Source organism: Sarcophilus harrisii, chromosome 2, assembly GCF_902635505.1.
Source record: "Sarcophilus harrisii chromosome 2, mSarHar1.11, whole genome shotgun sequence".
Taxonomy (NCBI): Eukaryota; Metazoa; Chordata; class Mammalia; order Dasyuromorphia; family Dasyuridae; genus Sarcophilus; species Sarcophilus harrisii.
The window spans coordinates 128257896-128270341 of record NC_045427.1 but is presented as its reverse complement, the minus strand read 5'-3'; positions in this window follow the sequence as shown (position 1 = coordinate 128270341).

Genomic DNA, 12446 nt, shown 5'->3' with positions numbered 1-12446 from the left:
ATAGCTGCCAACTCCTTTCCCTCTCCAAGGAATATCTGTGAGTCATCCTTCCATTAGTTATGTTATGGGCGAATTAGGTCTATGATCTGCTGGACAAGAGTGCCACCCATGGAGCTAGCCAAGCCCTCTTTGGCTTTATTAGTAGGTTCCTTATCTGAGATCTTGCTAAGGCATATGTGCAATCTTATCTAGCCCTATGACTGCTAAAGAGTATTGTGAACCAGTCAGGAAGATTCATTCCCTCTGTTGGTTATAAAGAATATGGTTTCCAGTCTCTTTCAAAACACTGACCACGTCTCTTTGTTCAGATAGAGGCCATATTTCTGAGATGTGTGAAGCCCATAGCAGCTGGTCCACCAGCTTACTTTTTTCTTTTTCTTTTATTTATTCAATTAATGGTAAGATCGAGCCAATTCAGTTAATCCAGCATTATGTTCAATTCACTGGACATGGATCCCTCAAATGTGTAATATCAGAGGCCAAGTTAAAGTTAATAGATGATCTAAAAAAAGGACCATTCTTAGTGCCCTCTCCTTCAAATTGCTAATGTCCTTGTTGAAACAGCAAGATGCAAGACCATTTTGTCTTTTTCTTTGTTAAGTGAGTTGCCACATCTTAATCACCAACCTTATTTCATGTTGCTTCCCCTTCCCAAATTCTGCATATCAGTCAATCTGTTTTTCCCATTTGATACTCTGTCTTTACATATTCACCAAATGTGTCCTCCATGTCTGGATTGAACTCACTCCTTATTTCCACCATTCATAAATCTTAGCTTCCTATGAGGCTCAACTCAGGAGCCAGCTCCTCTGTGAAGCCCTTTGTAATCCTTTTAGTTGTTATTATTCTTTTCCTTCTCAAGTTTCCTGTTATTATAGTTATCCTTGGGCATAAAAAGAATGGAAAAAATTAGTTCCCGCTATTAAGGAACTCATATTCTGATGGACAGAAATAATATGTAAGCAATGATGTACAACAAAATATAGACAGGATAAATTAAAGATAACTAGCAGTAGAAGTATTAAATGGGATTGGGAAAAACATCTTGGAAAAGTAGAATTTTAGCTCGTACTTGAAGGAAACCAGTAACACAGAAGACCAAGATGAGGAGGAAGAAAATAAGGTATAGGGAGATAATAAGCATAATAATATTACCAAGTTTCTGTATGCAAGGCAAGGTGCCACAATTTATTTGTGAATGCAATGCTTCCTCATCTTTTTTTTTTATTGTCATATAATTGAAGATGCTTACTTTATTTTGGCTTACTCAACTGGGAATGTAGGAGGAGAAATTGAGTTCCTCAATCACTGTTGGAAGCTTGGAAGCTTGTGTGTTAATGTAGGCAGAAGTTAGGTCCAGAGATCAATCTTTGAGAGGAAAATAGGTCTTGACAAGGCTGCTGAAGGAATAACCCATGAAAAAAAATTCCAGTTTCCATGATGAGACAGGAAACAGAAAGGTATACTAAATGCCTGTGACTAAAAATCTACAATATAGACTAGAAGAAATTTATAGCTCTTAAATGGCATTGCATAAGCAGTACGTCAACTTCCCTACTCATCAGACAGGTAGGTCCCTTATGGCTTCTGAAGATGAAATAGCTTCCATTCAGTCTACCCCCTTGATTTGTACATGGAATTCTACTTATTTTCAGATAAATATATTTCAGATGAGTCACTAGTGTTACCAAAAATATGCATAATTTGGGGGCTAAGTATGTGTGGGTGTCCTGGAGCAACTTGTAGTTAGTATTACTATTGTCTCTTCCTCTTAATGTTTTAAGATTTAGGAAGCCATTTCCCAGACAATATTTTTTTTCTGATCTTTTCAACTACTCTAAGATGGTACTAATATAGGTATTGTGAATTGGGCCAGTACTATAGTGAGTGGATGGGTTAACTGGAAGATAGCCCATATGCACCACTATCTGTAGGCAAGATTGGAAATTCCTTGTTCAACTTACAGTATTTTGTTCCAAGACTACTCCCTCTTCAACTCAGGGACTAAACTTGGATGATAAGCACCAATTTCCTAGCTTTTGTATTTCTTTCTAACATCACTGGGGGGAAGCAAGGTGGTACCCTGCATAAAACACTAGTCCTGGAGTTAGGAAGACTCATTTTTGTGATTACAAATATCATCTCAGACAATTACTAGCTGGGTGATCCTGGGCAAATAACTTAATCCTGTTTGCCTCAGTTTCCTCATCTGTAAAATGAGCTGGAGAAGGAAAGAAAAATCACTTCAGTGTCTTTGCCAAGAAAACCCCAAATGGGGTCACAAAAAGTCTGATAGAACTGAACAACAAGAACTATCACTATTATTATAAGATCATTGATACTGTACAATGGTAATCTCTTCTTAGGGATATATGTCTGAGCAATATGCTTTATCTAAACCTGTGAGCAGCTTGGCAATAGAGGAGATAGAACAATTTTTCTCATCATTTTGTATGCAATTTTCATATCTAGGCAGAAAACAATCAGATTTTTACAGATACTATCCCCTCATCACTTTCCCAAATTTGTTTCCAGTCTTAGTTGTTTTTTTAAACATCTCTGTCTGAAGGTCCCATAGGCATTTCAAAGTCAATATGTTTCAAATGGAATTCTTTATCTTTTCCCCTATTAGTCCACCTTCCTAATTTCCTAGTTCTGCTAAGGCAATTACCATTCTTCCAGTTGCCTAGCATCATGACCTCGGAGTCATCTGTAACTTTTCAGTCTTCCTTACACCACCTATCTAATCAGTTGCCAAGTCGTGTCTATTCTGCCTCCCCAAGATCTCACATCTATCACCTTCTTTCTATTCACACCACAGCTATCCTAATCCAGTCTCTTATCACCCCTTGCCTGGACTTTTTCAATTACTTTCTAATTGGTCTCCTTGCATCCAGTCTTTTTCTTCTCTAATCTATCTGCCAAATTGATATTTCAAAAGTACAGGTCTGACCCTGTCACTCCCCCTTCTCCACCAAAGAAACTTCTATGACTTCCTGTTGCTTTTAGGGTAATACTAAATTTTCTATTTGGCATTTAAAGTCCTTTACAATTGGGCTTCAAGCTAACTTTCTAGGTCTAATATAAATGAATCTCCTCATCTACCCTTCAATCTAGTCCATTCACTTAATTTCCATTCCCTGTATACCACATTCCATATTTTACCTCTGTCCCTTTTTTACCTCTAAACCTCTGCTTTTTGGAGGCCATTGCCTTCTTCAAGATTTAGCTTAAGTGTCATTTCCTTCATAAGGCCTTTCCAGATTCTTCTATTTGGCTATCCAAATAAAGAGAATCATATAGAGCTGTTAAAAATAGACTCCTAAGATTTGAAGTAAGAAGACTGAAGTCCAATAATAACACTTACAATAATAACTGACATTTATATATTTCAAAGACTTACAAAGCATTTTGTAGGCATTATTTCATTTGATCTTCACAATAACTCTATGAGAATTGTGAATTGAATTTAAGTGAGGGAGGGCTGTGCAAGGTCACCTGCTTTACTTCCCTCTCCAGAGTCATCTGGGTCCAGTGGCAAGTATATAGATCAAGATGGCCCTGGATGCAGTGGGAGACCTTGGCCTTTTTAAGCTAAGGTCTTCAACAGGTCTCAGTTTGACTGAGGATGCACCCATTTAGTGATTAAGGTGAAATAGAAATTGAGGCAAAAAATATCCTCTTTCACATAGTCTAACCCTCCCCCCCCCAAAAAAAAACAAAACAAAACAAAACAAATACCCTAAATACATAATAAATCTGGGAGAGGAAGACTCTCAGGGTTTCTGGACAAAACAGAAAAGGTTGCTTTGATTATATTCAATTTGAGTCAGTCAGGACCAATTGAAACTTGGCCTAGGGCCTATTGATACCAATCAATTAGAATCTGATTAGTTTTGGTTTAAGGTATGGTCCTCCCTGATGTCATTAACCTCTTTGAGAAGGAAGGACAAATAATAACTTCTGGGAATAAAGCTGGCCCACAGACTGGAATTGCTCTTCCCTTCCTCCCTCCATCTCTCCCTCCTTCCCTCCCTCCTTCCCTCCCTTCCTTCTTTCCCTTCTTCTCTTTCCTTCCTCTGACTACATAGGGTATCATACTTTTACCTACAGATGCTCTTAAAACTTTTTTTTTTCTTTTGCATCTCTGAACTCTGTCAAGATATCTTGGGGTTTACTGGCTAGATTTCTTTCTTAAGAAGTATGCCTTAAACCAAAATGAATCTGATTTTTATTGATTGACCACAGTAGGTCCTAGTTGTTAAGAAATTGATTCTACTCACTTTTAAAAGTTAAAATTGCAAAGTTAGGAGAGCCATGCGGTTTCCCAAGTATAATATTTCAAATATGACCTATTGTCAGATGTATACAAAGACAGTCCAGGTTTACAATCCCAGAGTTAGGTTTTTACATCTTCCCTTTAAGGTTTTAGGAGTACACCGAAGGGCTGAAATGTCATTCATTTGATTCTTGGATTAAGCTGTCCTTCCACTAGTATTTCCCATACTGTTACCACCAATGACTAACATCCTGGTTCTACTCAACCAATAATATCAATAACTTATTAGAAAATAATTTTTATTTTGAAAATATATCAAGAACAGTACAGACACTTTCCTCCTAACTCCTTTCCTTCATACCACTTTAGTTTTTGGGCGAGAGTGGGCTTAGTCTTAGTATAATTTCTACATAGCATTGGCCTCACCAAGTTTGTGGAACCTAATGAAGCATTGCTGTTGGAGTCCTCATTTCAGCCACTGATACACTAAGTCCAAAGGTCACTCCTTACTTCTGATGATGTGGATGCTGGGCTGACTGAAAAACTTGGCCCGGACTCCTAAACTATCAGACATTTTGCTCTTCTGACCTTTCAAAACCCACAATCATTGCCTCCAATTACCTTCACTTAAAACAAAAGAAAAAAACACCAAGACGGAGCTGAAACCCATATTCTTAGAGTTAATGCCAACCTAAAATGATGAGCAAGCTTTTAAAGCTTCTCCATGAAAATATTATATCTCACTTGATGACATGTACTTGAATAAAAGATCAAATCAAGAGAGAAGTTCAAACAAGAGATATTAGTTGTTTGAGACCAACTACAGTCATCCCTCTTACATCATGGGGTGGGCATAAGAAATTAAATGGAAATTTTTTTTGAGTTTTGCAGAAGTCTGAAGATGACACTGAAAGGCCAGTAGATGATATAGAAGAATTTTAGAAACTCAGAAATGCATAAACTATATGTATAGTATTGTATGATATAAACATATTTTGCCTTTAATACATTATCTTCTGTGATATGTATGAAGGGAAGGATAAAAATTTTTCTTGCATTTCTAGATCAAGGGAGTCCTCACTCATGCATTAATCCCATGATGTGGAAGGCATAGCTATAATGACTTTTTGAAGACTCTCCTAATTTTGATTCTGAAATTGCAATCAGAGTTTTCTGTTCAACATTTGTTTAGTAAAGTGGAACTGGTTACATAAAGTCTAACATGCTCCCAAGTTCCTCCCAGGTATTTCAATTACCTGTCATCACCTTTCTTTCAGAAGCAAGCTCTCTAGTGTCTTCCAAATGGAGAATTGCATCAGTGATGCTCTATAAACACCCATAGGGAATGGACTTATTACTCAGAGCCTTCATTTAGATGTGACAATGTATTTTGCAAATAGTCTTCTTCTAAGTGTTCTGACATTTCAGTTGTTTTCGAATGATTCTACATTATTCTCTAAATGAAAGCATTTGGCTAATAGGTCTGGCTATCTGAAAAGGAGAACATTTATAAATACTCTTTAACAAAAAAAAGAAGTTAGCTGCTTGGTATGCATGGAATAATACTGATGGTGATTTTTTTCTATCAAGGATGAATCAGATACAATCTTATCAGATTGTAAAAGCTAAACAAAAGAGACTAACAAGGGATTTAAATCTGAGATGAATGAAGAGATGAAAAACATTGAGCTTCCCTAAAAATAATTTAAAATTATATAGATAGGCATACATTTTCAAAGTGGGAAAAAGTAGATTTTGCTAACTGTGGGGTAGAGATTTGACTTTTATTTCTATAAAAACTCTAAGAGAGAATATTAATAAGGGTTCACATTGGTACTCACATTGGTACTCTTAAGTTTTACAAAGTACTTTTGATACATTATCTCATTTGATCCAGTTCTAAATCTATCATTCAACAATTATCTAACAATTTCGAATGGTAGGTAGTATTTTTACTTCCATTTTAAGATGAAGAAGTAGAGATCCAGAGAAGTTCAAGACTGGCCCAAAGTAAAAAAAAAAAAAAAATCTACTAAGTAAGGCAGGATTCAAACACAGGTATTTCTGATTCTAAATCTTATCTGGTGTTTTCTGAAGAAAGTGAAGAGTCTTCAATCAATCAATCAGTCATTCAACTAATTGAGCTTTTATTAAGCCATTAGTAGCTGTCAGGCACTTTGCAGAGGAAACAAACAGCATATATGCATATACAGGTATTAAATACACACATATATATCACTTATGGCTTTGATTCATTCTTCCTCTCATTCTTATCTATCCTCAACACAGCTGCCCAGGGGATTTTTCTAGAATAGGTATGGATGAAATATCCAATAAACGATTCATGACACATGATAAAAATCAGGAAAGAGACTAAGGCTGGATATATAAATGTCATCAATACAGAGATAAATAGTAGAACCCAAGGGAGCTGATGAGGTCATCAAAAAAGAGATTACAGAGAGAGAAAGGAGAGGAAAGAACCAAGGGCACTTTGGGAGATATATCCATAGTTAGGGGGTAGAATATGAAGCCTTTTCTGATATTTCCAACATTTAGTGCCTTCCTTCCTAACTAGTTTATATTAAACTATTCTGTGTTTATCTGTGTTTCTTCATTTTAAATGTATGTTGTATATGTTTTATATACATTAGAATGTAATATACATTATTATACTATATGCTATATACATTATATATTATATCTATAATGTTACATGCATTAGAATATAAGCTGGTTAAGTGTAGGGACTGCTTCATTATTTATATTCACATTCCCAGTGCCAAGTACAATTATCTGGCATGTGGTTGGCATTTAATACTTTTTGACTAAATTATTGGTTGATTCAACTAAGGAAAATGAGAAGAACAATTGAATAAGAGAGGAATTGAGAGAGCAGTGTCATAGCAATGAAGAGAGCAAGTATGTAGGAGGAGAGAGTGGTGAACAGTATTAGTACACAGAGACAAGAGGAGGATGGGAATTAATAAGACAATGGTTTTGGCAATGAAGAGATCATTGTTAATGTACTAGAGAGAATAGTTTCACTTGAATGATAAAATTTGAATTAAGACTGCAAGTGGTTGAAAAATGAGTAGGAGGTAAGGAAGTAGAGGGAACAACATAGATGTCTTTTTCTATGAAGTTGACTGAGAGGTAGAAGTTATAGGAAAAAAGTTTAATGATAACATTTTCTAAAGGATGGAGGAAATTTGAGTGTCTTTATAGGAAACTATAAAGTAACTAGTATTTTCTGAGAGACTGAAGCTAAGAAAGGAGGGATTATTATAAAGGCAGTGAGTCAGTCAACATATTGTTTATTAAGCACCTACTATGTGCTAGGCACAGTGCTAAGGCTATAGAGATAGGCTAAAAATAGTTCCTACTCTCAAATAACTCAGAGTCTAACAGAGGAGAATTGTACAAACAATTATGTACAAAAAAGCTTTTTGGACCTTTGTGGCAGTCTGGTGAAGCATGTGGTGGAGCAGAATAAATTTTTAAATGCATAAAATAAAATTCATAAGATTACAAAGAAAACATATTGAAATACAGTTATGAAAGATAATAACAACCCCCCCAAATTCTCCTAATTAATCAACTCTAGGTTAAGAACCTTTGCTCTCAGCCTAGACAATTGTCACAGAAATATTGTGTGCCATTCTGAATGCTCACCAAATTTTCTAGCATCTTTTTTTATTTGTATTTTGTTGATGTTATTGTTCAACCATGTTTGATTCTTTGTGACCCCATTTGGGGTTTTCTTGGCAGAGATATTAGAGTGGTTTGTCATTTCCTTCTCCAGCTCATTTTGCAGTTGAGGAAACTGAGGCAAACGGGATTAAGTGACTTGCCTTGGGTGATACAACTATTAAGTGTGCAAGATAGGATTTGAATTCAGTTCTTTACTTCTAGTCCAGTCTCCTACTTTAGTCCCTGCACCACCTAGTTTATTTGTATTGCTCACTTCTAAAAAAGATGTTTGACTGATAATGTAATCAGTGATGAATATAATGAAGAAATTGCTGATGGTGCCTGCCTCTATTTGTTCAAATCAGCCCAGTGCTAGCATGTAACATTCAAAATGCTACTCTGTTACAGAACCTTGTTATTGACCATTTTGTCTTGTCTATGAGGCACTCAGTAATTGTTTTTTAGATTGAAATGTTCATTTCCTCGCTCTACTTTTGAGAGTCTTAACTAGAGTATTTCCTGTCAGTCTATCAGTTTAGCGTCTATTTCATTTCCCTAAGTGCATTTTTGTGTTTTCAACTTTGGATACGTGCATTAGGAAATTAACATTTGCAGGCAAAGTTAGTTATAAACTCTGTTGAAGGATGTGAATGATTATTTAGGTTGAAGGAACAATTAAAAAAAAATCCAATCATTTGCATTATTTCTTCTGTCTAAATCATTGTTGGAATTAGCATGATATAGTGTGAGGGTCAGGATTTTGACTGAAGAGAGGCCAGAGCTTTAGCCCTATTTCTGACACTTAATTGGCTAGGTGACTATAAGTAAGTCAATTAACCTCTCTGAACTCATTGCCTTTGTCACAAAATGGGAACAAAAATGCCAGCATCATGTTTTTCAAAGAATTGTTAAGAGGAAAGTTTGTTACACACCATGAGATTTTGTAAAAATGTGAATTCCTTGCATATGTTTAACATATATTGGATTACTTGCCATCTAGGAGGGGGGTGGAGGGAAGGGGGGATTTGGAACACAAGTTTTGTAAGGGTTAGTGTTGAAAAATTATCCATGTATATATCTTGAAAATAAAAAGCTTTAATAAAAAAAAAAAAAGAAAAAAAAAAAAGAAAAAAGTGAATTCTTGGTAGTCTTTGTGTTCTTTGTTTCTGGGGTGACCTGGTGTAATAGAAGACACCTTAAACATCATTATCTTCATATTTTCCAAAATTTATCCTTTTGTAAGCTTTATGCTTCTTTTGCATTTGAAGATAACATTATTAGCCTACCTGAATATCTGTTTCTTCCCATTTATAAGGCACCATGAAAAACTGCATGTACTATCATTACTGGGAGAAGACTGAACAGATGCCTCTTCTTTATGAAGTTCTTTTGGATAATTTCCTCTGATAAGAGCTGCTTTTGTTTGCATTTTTGTCCTCTATTCATTATGAAGAGACAATGGAGCAGAACAGCTAAAGAGTGTCTTGATAAAACAGGGGTGCTTTGGTTTCAATATTTGGGGTACAAAGGTGACCTGACTATTTCTGAACTGAAGGGTGCATGGAGAAGAAAGAGGGTTTTAGAGGGTATGTATTATCTCATAAATCATAGGATGGGAAGGATTCTCAAGAGGATATCTAATCTAGGCCCCTTAACCCAGCACAGAGATTCTTAGCTTTTGTATGTGTGTGTTTTCAGAGTAAGGTCTGTTGCCTGGATTCATAATTGTCCAAATTCAGTAACAGGTTAATGAAAATAAAGCTATGGTTTTTTTTAATCTATCCAAATTTATAAGTTCCCTGAAATCTATCACAAAGGGGATTGGGGACCCCATGTTAAAAACCCTTGCTTGAGAAGACCAGGACTATGATCATCCACAGAGATGAGTATTTGATTCTATTTGATCTACTAAGTTTTCCTAGTAACTCATTCCAATGTTTGGGCTCTCAAAGTACAAATGCTCTTTTAAAAATTAATTCATTCAAGACAGCCTGTTCTATTTTCACTTATGGGTAGCTCTAATAATTAGGAAAATTTTGTAGATATCAAGCCTAATTTTGTTTCTTTTCATCCCTCCCCTACCATTGTTCTTGTTTCTGTTCTCTAGTGATAAACAGAACACATCTGTCTCTGTCCCACATGATAGCCCTTCAAATTCTTGAATACAATTATCACATCTTCTATGATTTCTTTTCTCCAAGCTCCTCATTACCAATATTCATTTGCTTTACCTTTTGCTATGTGATATAGACTCAGGGTCTTTCATCATCCTGATTATTCTCCTCTGAGTACTTTCTAACTTATTAATACCCTTATTAAACTTTGATGCCTAGAATGGAACACAATACTTGAGAAGTTGTCTGAACAGAGCAAAGGCCAGAGGGACTATCATTTTATCATCTATTTCTGGAAGCCATGACTCTCTTAATGCTGCCCAAGATTTTACTGTATGCCCAGTTCCTTGCAGATAGTATATAATTAATAAAAGTTTGTTATTTGATTAGCTTTTATGCTTGCTATATCACACCATTGAGTTTATAGTCTGCTAAAATTCCCAGATCTTTTTACAGGCAAACAGCTATCTAACCATTTATTTCCTGTGTTATTGCTTTCTAAGTTGATTTTTTTGAACTCAAAATGTCAGAATTAATATTTAATGTCATAGAATTTCATCTTATTAGTTTCAGCCTATTGTTCTACCTAGGGCAACTAGATGGCACAGTAAATAGAGTGCTAACCAATTCAATTTCAGACACTTATTGATTGTGTGATCCTGGGCAAGTCACTTCATCCTGTGTGCCTCAATTTCCTCATCTGTAAAATGATCTGGAGAAATAAATGGCAAACTGCTTTAGTATCTTTGCCAAGAAAACCCCAAATGGGGTTATGAAGTGTTGGATACCACTAAACAACAAAACTACAACCACAAAGTGTTGTAGTTTGTCAAGATCTTTTTGGATCTTGATCTTGCTATCCAATTGGTTACCTGTCTTTACGCTCTTTATATTACCTATAAATTTGAGAAATATGCCCTCTATACCTTTGTTCAAGTCATCAATTTTTGTTGTTTAGTTGCTAAGTCATTTTCAACTCTTCATGACTCCATGGGCCATGCTGTCCATGAGGTTTTCTTGGCAAAGATACTAGAGTGGTTTGCCATTTCCTTTTCTGGTATATTAAGACAAACAGAAGTTAAATAACTTGTGACTTGTCAGAGTCACTCAGATAGTGTGTCTGAGGCTGGCTTTGAACTCAGATCTTCCAGACTCTAGACCTAGAAGTCTTAGAGCCCCTGAAGAACTCTAACGTCATTGATATAAATATTAAATAGCACATATCCACAGTGCCAAGTACACATGTCTGGGATACTCTATTGGAGACCTCTTGCCAAACTGATATAGGACTCTTTCTTTCTGACCCTTTAACTAGTTCTGAATTGATCAAATTATATTGCTTTTTTATACATATTTTTATTTTTTATTTTCAAAACATATGCATGGATAATTTGACAATGTTGGCCCTTGCATAGCATTGTGTTTCACATTTTCTTCTTCTTCCCCCCACACCCTCCCCAGATGGCAAGCAATTTAATATATGTTAAAAATGTTAAAATATATGTTAAATCCAATATGTATAAACATATTTATACAATTCTCTTGCTGAACAAGAGAAATTAGATCAAAAAAGAAAGTAAATGAGTAAGAAAACAAAATGCAAGCGAACAATGCAAAAAGAGTGAGAATGCTATGTTGTAATCCACATTCAGTTCCTACAGTCTTCTCTCTGGGTGTAGGTGGCTCTCTTCACCACAAGATCATTGGAATTGGCATCATATATTGCTTTCTAATCCTTATCTCTCTGTCTTTTCCATGAAAATAATGTGAGTTACTTCATCAATTTTTATTACTCAAATGTAGTTCAAATGATATAGCATTTTCCTGTTTTATTACTTTAGTCATTGTTCTGTCTTTCTTGGTTGCTTAGTATGTTTGGTATTGTTTATCTATTTATCCCTCTATCAAAAGGTAGTCTATCAGACATGTTCTTAGCATAGGATTCTTATAAAGGCCTCAGCAATGCCAACTATAACAAGGATTAATTCCTAAAATGACTGTGTTGCAATATGCATCTCAGAATATTTGAGTATTGGCAAAGCTGCAGATAATGTTGCAGGTAAACACGGAGATACATTAGATTGTATTCACAAAAGATACTACAATGAAGGAGATAATAGTCCTCCTATATTCTTCTCAAGTCAGGTCACATGGGAAACAATTCTAAGCACTAAATTTCAGTGAGTATTGACAAGCAGTGGTATATGCTACTGAGAGTAGCTGGAGAGGGTAAGGAGAAAGGAGACTGTGACATAGAAGGATTAGGGGAAGGAATGGGGAATGTTTATCCTGAAAGAGAGAAGTATGTGGAGAATAATCATGTTATAGAGAAATTAGACTTTTTCTTCTTGTCTAAAGAT